A 15,030-nucleotide genomic window follows, 5' to 3' on the forward strand; every position below is an offset into this window, starting at 1 on the left:
AATTTGGGCTGATATCTTCGCAGCCATCGTGAGAACAGTGAGAAAAGTGAGAAAAGTGCGTCGCTGTCAGAGCTTCTCCATTTCTCTGACTTACAACCAGCCGGCTGTCGTGTGTCTTTCTGACTCTTAATTACAGTCTTAACTAAATGATGCGTTATTCTTCCAGTTTGAATCATAAAGTATATTAATGTTTGGGTTGTTGTAATGAAGGGACGCTCCAGTGGTGCAGCGCTGCTCTTTTGTTTTAATGATCGTAACTGAAGCAGCAGAATATATCTTTGACTTTTACTCAGTGTGGGTTCCTCAAATGCTGGATCCGACATTTCCCAAAATGCAACACAATGGGCTCCTTCATCAGGCCATATTTAAATGGACAGTAGAGATGGGAAAGATTGACTTTTTAAAATATAAATCAAGATGGTTGGGTAGTTGCAGAATTAGTAAATGAGAGTTTAATAAATACTTTGAATTGACACTCAATCAGTTTCCCAGTCAAATGATGACGTGAACATGTACATGACATGAATGTGGCACTGGAGCAGCTGCATTAGAAATATAACTGTTGTCAACTTATTTCATAGTTTCACAACAGTCATTTCCCCAATTTTGACTTTTAAATCAATTATCTCTAGATGTGATTTTTGTTTTTTTAATCAGGAGCTTAAGTAAAACAGTTCAGGAATTTGACTAAATACACAATTAAGTATAAACTAGTACGGCCAGGCTCGGCAGTCCCCTTCAATTCAATCGAGCTGCACCAAACTTCCCACACTCGTAGATATCAGTTTCCTAAATGTGTGTGATTTTTTTTCATCAGGATCCATAAATTATTCTCTGGGAAATCTGTGTTGAAGTCAAAAAACATTCAATCTCGCAATGTTAAAGAAAGTGATAAAACAGTTCCTGGATCTGCCTCCTGATCCGGATCTGCACCAGAATGAAATGGATTCTTTCCTGACCCTCAGTGAATTGTCATCGTCCATTTTGCTCAAAAACTTCTGGTTAAATATGTTATTTTACAATAACACTGGTTTGTCAAAGTCAGTGATAAACAGTCTGAGCCACTTCTCTGAGGACATTCATATTTACCAACACTACAAACCACCAGGTGCATTCTCAAAAATGTGCTTTCCTCCCATTGATGAAACAAAAGAAAATCATTCACAGAACTAAACTTAGAGATTCATTGATCCACTGGTGCTCAGGTCTGCCCCCTGGTGGTGGTGAAGAGGGATGAAAACAGTGACCCTGTATCTCCTGTTTGTTCACACTGAGGTTTTTACTCCTTTATATGTAAAGTGGAAACTTTACATGTTTCCCTTTTACCTGTGTCACTGCCAACCTCCACAGAATCTCATGTCCTCCTGCTGTGGCCTCTGGTCCAGAGACTAAATGAATGTTTAAGACTATTTAGGCAAACACACAACATATAATTCTTCTGTTTTATATTTTATGTGCAGTTTTATTTCCAGTAAAATTGTTTTCTGGTTAAAAAAAAAATCAAAACACTTCATCCTGATGTGGTATTTTGGTCTCTCTGGAAACTTTGGAGAACTCAACTGGAATTGAAAATAAAAAAAAGTTCTATGGGTTTGAACAAAGTTTGGCTGCAGAGCTTTTTAGGGACGTACAAAAAAAATCCAAATTCAGTGTCAGAAACTGAGGAGGAGAAGACACATGTAAAAACATAGAAAACTTAAAATGCACATTTCGATGAATTATGTTTAAATAAAGAGTGAGAAAGGCAGAAAAGACATAACACACTTGATCTTTTTAACAAGACAATCTAAGTGTAATGGCTACAGGAGAAGAAATGTATTGATTTTACACTCAGGAACCTTAGAGTTGAATATTAATGTCATTAACACTACACATAAGGAAAGTGGTCAAAGACAAGCAAGTCAGTCATGTTGTCAATAGAATATTTATGTCCAGGTATTGAAGGAAGGTCCTGCTGTGTTTCAGGTGTTGCTTCTTACAAATATCACAAAATAAGACACTCGGAGGAAATGAGTCCAGCTCACATCCACAGTGCAGGAGACAGAAACACCACAAAACATTAGAAGACTTTGAACTTTAAAACTTTAAATAACCAACAACTTTACAGAAAATGCCTAAAGGACAGAAAATGTTGCCTTCTCATGAACCCCAAAATAACGTTTTTTCTTTAAATTTATTTTCACACAATTAGTTATAGCCTCTCTCTCACTCTATGTGTGTGCGTGTGTTTGTCTGTGTGTGTGTGTGTGTGAGAGAGAGAGAGAAAATAATATAACATCTCTGGACATGAATAATCAAGTATTATCGATTATTACCTTGATAATATAAACTATATTAATAATAAACTATTTTGTTGGATGTTTTTTGTGTTATAAATGTATTATTAAATGCTGTAAATTTCATATATATTTATCTTTTTTTAATTCCTATGAACCAATTCTTATTTTCATTCAGAATTTCATTATTTCATTCTTTTGAATTTGTTCTCAAATATCCTCTTATGATGTTAATGTAGAGAACAGTCGTCTCTGGGCGGCTGTGGCTCAGGAGATAGAGCGGGTCGTCCTCTAAGTAGAAAGTTGGCAGTTCGATCCCCGCCTCCAATCCTTGGGCAAAATACTGAACCCCAAATGGCCCCTGACAGTTGGGCCTGTAGTGTGTTGTTGATGTTTCTGCTCATGGATGCAGTGTATGAATGTGTGTGAAGGGTCATATAAATCCAGATCATTTACCGTTTCCTTAATGAGCACTAGAGGGAGACATGTGACTACGAATGACTGCGCCACACACTTGTTAATGAGCCGAGAGCACGAGGGGGAGAAGGAGCTCTAATGGAAAGTATCATGAAGTCACTGAGGAGATAAAAATAAAGGTTTTATAGGTTAGTTGACTGAAAACAGAACAAAGCGTCTGAAACCAGGAGCTCTTCATCTCATCCCTCCTCTGTGTCAGTGTTTCCCGTCAAAACGTCTGACCACAGCCTCACCTGCAGCTCATTTCCCTGCTGTCACCCAGCTTCCTCTCCAGCATTTGACTACATCTGAATATGACCAACAACAACAACCTCAACAAACCCACACAGGCACAATTCACCCAGAGACGTCTGCTTTTCTGACCGGGACCAAAAACCTCTCGCCTGATTTTCCTGAGACAGGCCAAACAGCTGTAGTATACACTGAGGTTGTGTTGTTGAACAAACTGTCACCTTGACACACACAGACAGACACACACACACACACACACACACACACACACACACACACACACGCTGGCATCTGGCATGAAGCCCAACCTTCCTAAGTATTGTGTGACCATGTTGATGAGCGGCCGGGCCAGAGGGCACCGCTGCCCCTCGGTTTTTTAGGTTGGGGTTGTGCTAATTTTGTAACTGGACGCCCCTCCTTCCTCCTCACCCCTCATCATCTATCACCTCCCCCCCCCTCTTCTTGTTCAGTCCCCCTCCAACCTCCGAACTCGACCTCAGTGTCCCACCGAACAACTCCTCCATCCTCCCTGCTCCTCGTCCTCCCTCCTTCATTTGAATCCCACAGTGAGGCCTCTTTGTGCGGCCGCTGCTGGAAAGGGAAGCAGAGTAAATGGACAAGCAAATGAGTTTTCTCCCTCAGCCAACTGCAGAGTGAGGACACACACACACACACACACACACACACACACACACACACACACACACACACACACACACACACACACACACACACACACACACATGCTCTGATGCAGTCATCTGTCAAAACACTCGCACGCACACGTACGTGCACCTTTTCAGCTTCTGTTATAAACTGACCTTCTTTCCTTTGCATGTTCGTGACCTTTGACCTGGACGTGCATGACACACAGCAGCGTACGAACATATCTTCCTGCTTCACTTTCACGATGATCCTGCACACTCCAGTTAAAATCTGACTTCATCTGACTCCGGCGTTCGCTTCAGGGATATTTTTGCTTCATTTCGGAAGTGGAGATGCGTCGTCCATCTTTTCTCACAGTCTGTGCTTTTCACAGCACCAGGCTGCATTCGCTGTGTCCCGGTTTCCCGGGGCCTTTATGCTGAGCTAGGCTCGAGCTCCATATTTGTCCTGTGGATATGGAGTTGGTATCCTTCCATTTCCTTAAATATCAGGCTATTCCTCTACGTGACAGGTGACTTGGTTTCAGGTGGAAATATGCCCTGGTGGGATGAGTTGACACCCTCCTCAGCTCATGTTACCTGCGCTCGGTTAAGGGGGTCTGACAGCAAAGGTCAACATCTAGAAGCCTTGGGGGTTTTTCTTCGGGCACATTTTCCTACATTCAATTCCCACGTCACATCAACCAGTATCTTTTATTCTTAAGAGTGATTTCAGGGTTAGGGTTAGGGTCTCTTCTCTCTTCCGCAGTGCTCTCGAGCAAGCCAGCGAACCTCCACCTGATCTGACCTGCGACTGTGACCTCCCTGTGGAATGCGCGGCCGTAAAAAGCCACACAAAGTTGTTTTTACCCCCTGTCTCTCTCGGGCCCTCGTTCACCTGCTGCACCTCCTCTCTCCGTCCCTCCCTCGCTCTCTCCCTCTCTCACCCCTGTCCTCCCCCACCCCCCCCTCCGCAGCCCCTGAACTGTGGCCGCTCTGTAAAAAGAGGCCGCGGCAGCAGATGTGTGACGGCCGACACCGTTAACAGCTGTCGGCTCCTATATCAGCTCCTGCTAAAGGCCAAAGCCCCACACGCCAACATGTCCTGCGAACAACAGTCGCAGCAGAAACGTCAGCAGTCAAATCAGACTTTTTTTTTTTCACGAGAAAACTCAAAAGTCTAACTTCATTTTTAGTACATTTCTGCTTCCTGACGTTCAATTAATTTAAGCTAAACATTAATTGAGTGTGTAGTTATTTAAATAAAGCAGAACAATGATTTGCATCTGAATTAACTGATTTTTAATGTTATTCATATCATATTTTTGGAAAATTACCCAGAGGCCTCGTTTTCAAGCGCTTCCTGTGAGCATCCACAAAGGCAGAAGCTTCGGCTTGACCATATTGTGACTATACCTTTCCAGCCATTTTAGTTCTGCTCTGTAGGCGACTGTTGTTCAGAGAGAATCCCCGGAGAGAAGAGGAACAGTGAATAAAGAGGAAAATCCATCTGTCTGCGGTCGACTGTATTTTTCCTCCTTCACTGAAAATAACTTATTGTGTGACAGCGTGGAGGGTTTTTGTTTTTCACCATGTGTGTGTCATCGTGGTGAGATGAGACGTTCACAGAGGTGGTTTTCAGTCAGTGCTGCGATGTAATGAAGTAAATTTACTTGGTTACTGTACTTAAGTATATTTTTCATGTATCTCTACTTTACTTCAGTAGATTTATTCATCTGGACTTTCTACTTAACCACATTATTATACTGAAGTGTGTTAGACCTTGGTAAGAGGTGACATAAATTCATATTTATGTGATTTCAGAAGCATCAAATATTTCAAAGACATTGTTTTTTGATTTACAGAAGCTGATTATTCAACATTCATCACTGCACAGTGTGATATGAGCTTGCGTCACTTTTCATGGGAGCAACATGCAGCAATATCATGAGCGTCGAGAGGAGAGTCCTGCTGAAAGTTTGTGTCGTGACGTCTCCTCGCTCCACGTGACTCTGTGTGGCCGCTGGAATCAGCCACAACTCTTCTCTCTTCACACATGTTCAGATGAAGCCTAATGTGTTGTAGTTTGTTTCAGACACACTCCTGCTCTGCTCTGTCTAACCTCATTGTTTCTGTCTGGCATCCACACACTGCACAGCATCTGGCTGCTGTCCAAGGCCTCACTGTCCATCTCTGGCCCCTCCATTCCTCGCCTGTTTCCCCCCCATCGCCTCTCTGCCCTCTGCTGAAAACTCACTCGTGTCCGGCTCTTTACCGAGGCCCGGACCCTGGCTACTCCGGGCCCGAGCCTGAAAACTTCAACCCCCCGGCCCCAGCGTCGACTCCAGCTCCAGGTCCCAGCCTCTGGCCTTGAGCTTTTTACCTTCTCCCCGACCCAGCTGCTGTCACCTTCCCCAGCCGTCCAGCGCGGCATGAGAAGCCGAGCAGCTGTTGATCAATGGGCAGCCGGGGCCAACGCCTGCCTGTCCCCTCCCCTGACCTCCTACTCTTACACACACACACACACACACACACACACAGATGCACGCACACACTCCCCAGGGAGGCAACAGATGGGGGTCAGCCAGAGGAGAGGGGTGTGGTGGGCGACAAAGGGCTGGGTTAGGTGTGTGTGTCTGAGTCTGTATTCGAGAGACGTCATGTGTGCGTTCGTCCAATGGCTTCTTCCACAGTTAGATAATATCACGCGTGTTCTTGTGCGTGTGATGTGATCCTGTGTGTGTGTGTGTGTGTGTGTGTGTGTGTGTGTGTGTGTGTGTGTGTGTGTGTGTGTGTGTGTGTGTGTGTGTGTGTGGTGTGTGTGTGTTGTGTGTGTGTGTGTGTGTGTGTGTGTGTGTGTTTGCAGGGCTGTGGCTGGACATTTGCTGGCCCCGTGTCTCCAGTATGGACAGGTGTTGGTGTCAGCAGTGTCCAGACTCATTTCGGCAGCTGCTGCCTCCCCTCCCCCACCCCAGTCCTCTCCTCACAAGTCTCCCTCCCTCCCTCCCTCCCCCCCGACAGATGTAGCCACTGCCTCCCACCTCTCAGCTTTTATGGGCCCGGCCTGTTTTGACTTTAAATATTTGCCCAGGAGGCGCTCGTTCTGTTTGGGTAAGGAGGGGTTTGAAGAGGACACACACACACACACACACACACACACACACACACACACACACACACACACACGTAAACATTTTCTCTGTGTATGAATATGTACACCTATGTGCACCCCCTCCCCCACCCCACCCCTCCACCTCTCTGTGTTTACACACACCTGGGCAGCGATGGAGAGGTGGTTTGTCTTGTTTTTTGTCTCGCCAGAATAAAAGCCTGTCAGCAGTCAAACAGCCATCGCAGAGAAAGAAAAACAGTTGAACAGAGAGAACCCAACTGATCTGTGGCCCCCGCCGGTGAAGATCTGCAGACAACTGGAAGAAAGAAAACACACCAGGAGCTGACAGCTGAGAGCAAATGGATGTTTAGAGAACTGGGGAGTTTTATTGCACCTCACAGCATCATCGCTTGTAAAAAAAAAACACAAATATCTGATGTGAAGTCAGTTAGTTTCCGTGTGTGCACTTTCAGAGTCAAGATTCAAGAATACACAAGTCGTACTCGAATCAAATTGTGCCTAAGATTTACAAAGGAAATATACAAATATAAAGAAAAGGCAACTTTATAATACAACAAAAATATCAGCAAAAGAAATATATAATTAAGCAGAGAAACCAACGCTTGTTTCAGTAATTGTACCTGTGTCACAATAGTGTAATAATATGTTTTCTGAGTACTTTTAATGTGGTAAATGGAAATATTTAAGACTATTATTATCAAATTTTGTATATAGACAATTTATTATATGGATAAATGTAAGGTGAAAATATAATCTTAACAATCCCAGAGAATTATCACCTGACTGCATTATTAGAGCGTTTAGACGATCACATTTTTAATCTCATTTATCCTTTATTTGAGCAGGAAGGTCTCAGTGTCCCACACAGCATCTCTTCTGTCAACATGGGCTGCAAATGAAATAAAAGTTTCATATATAGATACAAGCAGGGACAGATAACACAAAACAAGATACACGACCACAGCTAACAGACTAAAACCCAGGACGCCACTAACTCCAGGAATCTCTGTCTGTCTCTGTGTGGCCTGGAAATCTACAGAATCTTATCGGCTTCACACTTGCCATGAGTATTGAAAAGGGCCCGTGGACGAGCAGTGTGGAATTTGATTCGATTTGGACACGTTCAACATTAATTAACTTTAAATATGACGACCAGCGACTGGGACTCATCAGAATGTCAACCAAGGCAACAGTGTGTTCACAACAATGTCAACAACTGATTCTCGAGTTCGGGGTCCGAGCTTCACCGAACTGTGAATAAAGAGGTGAACAGCTCTTTGTGCAGCAGCGGCGGCTTCAGGGTTTTGTGGACTGAGTCTCACGGTCGATTACTTTTACAGTTTCAGAAAGAAAAGTGGAACCAGCTTCACCACAGGCCGAAACAGAAAGGTTTAGAACGGACGCTGCACTAGAACCATAAACTTTAACAAACTAAACAGACTAATCTACCTCCTGATTTCCCCGACAATAAACTCCACATACTTTCTTTTACTGAAGCTTTCCACAGCCCCTGACGGGCTTCGTCTGTGAATGGAGTTGGCTGAGTTGTAATCACGGAGAGTGTCAGTCCTTCTGTACTGTGCAGTAATATATGAACTTATATGTACATTTCAATCCTCTCTGCATCCAGTCAGAGGGAATTCAAGGATCCTTTTGATCCTACCCTCCAGTTTGTGTCACATTTTCCTCCTCGTGGGTTTGAGGCACTGAACAGCAGAGGTGACAAACATGGCTCCGGAAAAAAAAGGATTCAATTAATAGCTACACCTGCACCGCTCGTTTTCATACTTTGTACAGAAACAACAGCGGAGACACCAACAGGCTAAACACTGTGCATCAACAAACGCTAATCTCAAGGTGACACGTGCTGTGAAGTGTCGTGCTTCTCCAAACGTCCCCGACGAGCGACTGAAGCTTCTGCTTATGATCCGTCAGAAGGGGAGAGAGAGAAGGAAGTTAGGGAGGAAGGTGGATATAAAAGAACGATATACAGTTGGGGGTTTGGAGTTGAAAGATAATTAGAACAGCAGTGAAGGATTCTGCTGCTGATCCCAGAAAAAACACCTCCGCCAGCTGGGTTCAAAGTCCAGGAGGGAGGAGGGACATGAAGACGGAGAGGAAGAGGAAGAGGGAGAGAGAGGGCCACAGGAAGGGGAAGATTTGGGGGATCTATAGCGGAAGAGTGGTGGAGCACACCTTGTTGTGCCATCTGGGCCAACTCCCCCACCACAAACACACACATTTCTCCATCCTCCTCCTCCTCCTCCTCCCTCCTCCTCCTCCTCCCAGCCCATTAGGACGGAGGATTAAGGTGGTGGCAATGACAGGACGCAGCCGACAGGAGCGTACCTGGCAATGCATTTAAACTGTCCAGGGGAGGGAAGCAGGAGGGTGAGGGAGGGAGGCAGATCACGAGGGAGGAAAGCAAAGGAGAGGTAATAAATGAGATGGATGGGACGGCGAGATCATTACACGACAAACACACACACACACACACATACACACACACACACACACACACCAGGATTGTTGTGACAACAGCAAAAAGAAAGTTTCTCCACCGGCGGTGCGGCCGACTCGTCTTCAAAAAATGGCAGAATGAGCAAGTGAGTGCCAAACAGATGCTGGTGCAACTGCTGCCATCCCCCTCCCCATCACCACCACCACCACGCTCTATACCCCTCACCACCACCACCGCCACCCCACAGCCAGCCAGCCAGCCAGGGGGGGGGCACAGCTATGGATGGCGCCCATATGGCCGCAGCTGATGGGGGTGATTGTCGGTATTGTTCACTTTGTCAGCGATCCTGGGGATGCGGGAGAGAACTAATGATAATGCAGAGTGCAGATGTGCTCTGGAGCAGCCCAGTCGTTAAGCAGCAACAGCTTGTGTTTTGTGTGTGTGTGTGTGTGTGTGTGTGTGTGTGAGAGAGAGAGAGAGAGAGAATGCATGTGCATGGGTGGGTTCCTTGGTTTGTGTGTGTTTCTGTGTGTGTTTCTCTCTCTCTCTGTGTGTGTGTGTGTGTGTGTGTGTGTGTGTGTGTGTGTGTGTGTGTGTGTGTGTGTGTGGGAGAGAGAGAAAGAGAGAGAGAATGTGTGTGTGTGTGTGTGTGTGTGTGTGTGTGTGTGTGTGTGTGTGTGTGTGTGTGTGTGTGTGTGTGTCTGTGTGAGTTACAACCACAGCTGCTTGCCAGCCTGTTTCCCTTCTTGAGAAGACCTTCTGGAAGACCTACTACACACACACGCACACGCACACACACCCACACACACACACACACGACACCTACATGAGCAGTTGTTGGGATATTTATACGTGGATCTGCCTCATTCATCCAAACCGATTCCCGTACACTAGAGATCGAACGTCAATAAAACCTTTATGAAGTGATGGAGACTTTAACGTTTACATTTTCAGTGAAGCGTGGGCGCCTCCGTCCACTAGCAGCTGTCCGCCTGGATTCTAGAGACACTTCCATCAGTCACCTCACTCAGGGACTCAGGTATCAATCGCTACCGATCCACAGTCAAATGTTTTTATCTACAGCTTTTTCCGCATCTTCTTTCATGATGCATTTACAGAGAAATATTACTGCTGCAGCTTGTGCTTCATTCACAATGTCTGCTGGAGACGAGAACTTCTTTAGGTTTCTCAGTCAATCAGATGAGCTGAGATAAAAAACACCTTTAATATCTTGACCTAATGGTGGCGCTGCAGGAAACATCAGCAGATTACCTGTAGCTGCTGTCAGACATGCACTGAACTGTGTTAATGCAAATGTCCGAGCAAGAGCCTCAGGGGTTTCTGCGGAGTCTCTCTGCTTGGCCCCCTCCAGAGGAGCCGGTGTGAGAACCCAGCAGGAGATCCTCTCCGCAGGATTCACCGCGAGCAGGTGGGGGGTGTTGATGAGGATTCTAACCTGCAGCTGAAAGAAAACAAATATCTCCGGATGAAAAAGCGGAGCCACACACAGACAGTTTCCGGTGCTAAGGGCCCCCGCTGGTGTCGGTGTGTGTAAACAAACACGTGATCTCCGGATAATATGTTACCTCCTGCCTACGCCTGCTGCTCCACCCCTCACCTGAATCCTGCCGAGGCCTTTCAGTCTGGACCAGAATGATGGAAACATGTTGTATGTTCCTTGTTTCATATCCCATGTCACACTTGGAGGAGTCCAACAATAATAAGAAAAGACAATATACAGTTTATTCATGGTGACGAGACTAAAGCCGATAATTTTGCTGTGTTTGATTTGTTTGCATTGAACAAGGAGGCAAAAAGCAAGAAGACATAAGAAAGAAAGAAAGAAGACGATGACTCCTTCGCTCGTTTGGTCTTTCTTATCCTCCTCTCCTCTCCTCTTCCTCTCGTCTTACTCTCCTCTCCTCTCATACTCTTCCTCTTGTCTCATCTCCCCTCCTCTCCTCTACTCTCCTCTCCTCCTCTTCCTCTCGTCTTACTCTCCTCTCCTCCTCCTCCTCTCCTCTCTTCTCCACTCCTCTTCCTCTCGTCTTACTCTCCTCTCCTCCTCTTACTCTCCTCTCCTACTCTTCCTCACGTCTTACTCTCCTCTCCTCTCCTCCTCTTCCTCTCGTCTCCTCTCGTCTTGTCTCCTCTCCTCTTCTTCCTCTCCTCTCCACTCCTCTTCCTCTCCTCTCCTCCTTCTCTACTTCTTCCCCACCATACAGATGGTCCCAAGCTGCCTTCAATAATCCAATGCACAGCCATGCCAGTACACCCCGGGCTACACCCCTGATGCTACACCACTCACACATACATTTACAGAGACAGTGCCAGGTCCCTAGGCAGGACCCCTGTCTCTCTGGCCCAGATTGGTTCAGTTTGGTTCAGCATGGAGCAGTAACACTGGCCCTTAGGGCTCTACATGGGCCTACAGGGCCCCAAGTTGGCCTCAAGTATAGCTGGGGCCACAATGGAAAATAGCCCCGGGGCTTCATTGTGTTGTCTTTTGATGATGACTATTAGTATTATTACACAAGCTGGAGCGGCCAGATGTTTTCATTTTCATCAATGTAAGCCTGGTCATCAGAGAGAGAGAGAGAGAGAGAGAGAGAGAGAGAGAGAGAGAGAGAGAGAGAGAGATGGAAGAAACAAGTGAAAGGAAGAAGAGCGAACAGTGACATGGAACTTGTTACAAGATAAAAGAGATGAAGATGAAGATGGAGACGGAGACGAGGCCTCTTCAGGAAGGAGCGAGGGAGAGGCTGGTCGGACGTGATGGAGGCAGAGAGAGAGAGAGAGAGAGATGGAGGGATGGAAAAGAAGCATGGGTACGCAGAGGGAGGGATGGACAGAGTGCGGCGGATTGGGGGGAGGGATGGAAGAATGGATGGAAGGAGGAATGTGACAGATGGGTCGTGCCTGGCCAGAGCTGGGAGGGAGCGGAGAGGTTGGCATCACAGGGTGAGAGAACACACACACACAAACACACACACAGACACACACACACACACACACACAAACACACACACACACACACACACACACACACACACACACACACACAATGACTGCACGCTCACATGCATGTGCGCCAGTTAACTCCCGTCATGCACAGTCTCTGCTGTCAGGAAGCACGTCGATGTCTCCCCTCGTGTCAAGAAAACGTCGACCACATGATAAATCGTCAAATAAACGGCGCAGCGGAAATGTTCCGACATATTGTTTGCATAAATTTTTATTTTTCTGCTCCTGCGATCAACTTTCTCACTGGAAGACCGAGACGATTCAGGATCTCACTTCAGAAATTCCCAAAGTCGTCCCAGTAATGGATGGAGATCCTCTTTGGGACCAGTGTCACCAGCGTGACCTGAAGTTTGAGGACACAGGATCTCAACATGCTGGACTGTTTTTATTTTCATTTTCATTTTCATTTCTCCTTTTACAGAGACGATTCCCATGGATAGAGAAACACTTCTGCATTATTTTAGTCAAGTTCTTAGTTATATGAGTTTCTCTGCCCTCTTATGTTAATGGTTGTGGTATTTTACTCATGTGTCACTACTGTTTATGTCGATATGTTATTTCTCATTTGGATGATGCTGTACTTGGTTGTGTGGTTATTTCAACATAAAAATAATAAAGTGTTCATTCCTGTTATTTTGTTTATTGTGTTCTTACCCTTCTATTGTGTCATGGTTTGACTTTGTCAGTGTACATGTTCCAGTGTGTGTCATTTAGGAGTTTAATCATGTTTTTGCCTCCAAAACGCAAAAGAATACTGGACGGATTTTCATGAAACTCGGTGGAAGGAAGGGACACGAGCCAAGAATGATCCTACTATACGAGGGATATTCTAAAATGCCATAGATCTGGAAAAAGGGGGCAGATCCAGGAATTTATTATTCATTATATTATCACGGATTTCCCAGGGAATAATTCATGGATCTTGGAAAAAAAAAAAGATCTTATCATTCTCCCGCAACAGACATTATGATTTCATGATCCCCATTGGTTTGTTGGCTATAAGGCTTGATTTAATTCAAGGGGACTTCAGGGCTCCACTGAGTGACACATCGGTTTCTGTATGGAAATTCATTTTTAAAGTTTAAACAGGCGTCTCTGTGTCGATCTGCTCACACATACTTCTTCATATCATTTTTATATTTCACCACATCACACTGTACCAACTTGCATCAGACTACACTGCATGTTATAACTAATAATATCCCTCAGTACCGGTTCTCAATTCAGATATTCTTAATGTTTCAATGTGTCAGGCTTTGACACCTTGTTTGGGTTTCATGCTATTTACATTTTGTTCCATTTACAATAGATTGAACATGACTTCATTCTTCTATTTGGACACACATGTAATTATATATTTGACTGAATCAGATCAACGTTTTCATCAGCCGACGAGATGTCGCCTGTTTTTGTCTCCACATATTATTGGTTTTGCAGCGTAAAGTTACATCCTGCTCAGGAAGCTCAGGAAACTACCAAATGATTCATTCCAAAGTTTGAAACCTTAAACTTCTGTCAAGTTAAACGTTATTATAAACCGACACCTGCAGGTGACAGACACACACACCGCTCCGTGTGTTTGCTGGTTTGAAGATGTGTTGCAGTTTGGCAGCACAGTGACACATCAAATGATTTTTGTGATTTGTTACACTCGCAATAGTACGATACAACAACAGGGATATGAGCTACTACCCAAAACTGTGTACGTGTGAGTGTGTGTGTGTGTGTGTGTGTGTGTGTGCGGCTTTCATCACTGTATTTCTGCAGGAGGAAAGATGTGACAGCGAGAATGAACTTCACTCTTCCACATCATCACAGCTGGCTGCTTGCTTGTCGTGTGTGTACATGTGTTTTTGTGGTTTCCTGTGTGTGTGTGTGTGTGTGTGTGGTACGTACACTTGTATACATCTCAGCAGGCAGGTGCAGCAGATGTCTGACACTCACATACACAAACATGCACACACACGTGTACAGTAACGCCTCTAACATCTACACAGCAGACAGCAGACAACAGCAGCAGCAGCAGCAGCAGCAGCAGCAGCCCAGTCGGTTGAGTTAGTGACACTAGTAGACCCCTCCCTGCGTGACCCCATCAGGTCACTATGGCGATGATAAAGTGCTGAGTCGTGCACATGTGTCCCAGTGCCAGCAGCTTCCATCAACACCCCGAACACGCCCTGGTGATGCCCCTTATCTGGCACACACACACACACACAGCTGGGAGAGGATGGCAGAGGAAGTTTAGTTTTTTTGCTTTAACCTTAGAGCCAATTAATTTAGCTCTCCTTCAAATGAACCTTTCTGATTGGAGCATTTGTTTTCACTCCATCCCCTTTTCCCCCCTTCCGCTCTTTCTCTATTTTCCCCTCACTTATCCCGGGAGTTCGAGGCCGCTCTCCTTCCATACAAGAATCGCACAAAGAACAAGTACTGTTTAATCCCTGCGTAGCCCAGCCCCTAAAGACACACCAGCTGGAGGCCTTTGTGTGTGTGTGTGTGCGTGTGTGCGTGTGTGTCGTGTGTGCGTGTGTGCACGCTCATGCTAGATCACAGGTTATATAAACCTGTGATCTCCTTGTGCGTGCACGACCACAGAATGACTTATCTGAAGTTTTTCTTGCACATGCAGACATAAATACTATACTTAACTATATGAATACTAAATATGTGTAAAGAGGTGTGTGGTGTGGGGGGGGTGGGGGGTTGCAGAGGGGGTTATGGGTAAGTAGTATTTTCCTCCTCCCTCCCTCCCTCTCAACAGAGACACACAGATACTCAAGTTCG

The sequence above is a fragment of the Hippoglossus stenolepis genome, chromosome 12, assembly GCF_022539355.2.
Source record: "Hippoglossus stenolepis isolate QCI-W04-F060 chromosome 12, HSTE1.2, whole genome shotgun sequence".
Taxonomy (NCBI): Eukaryota; Metazoa; Chordata; class Actinopteri; order Pleuronectiformes; family Pleuronectidae; genus Hippoglossus; species Hippoglossus stenolepis.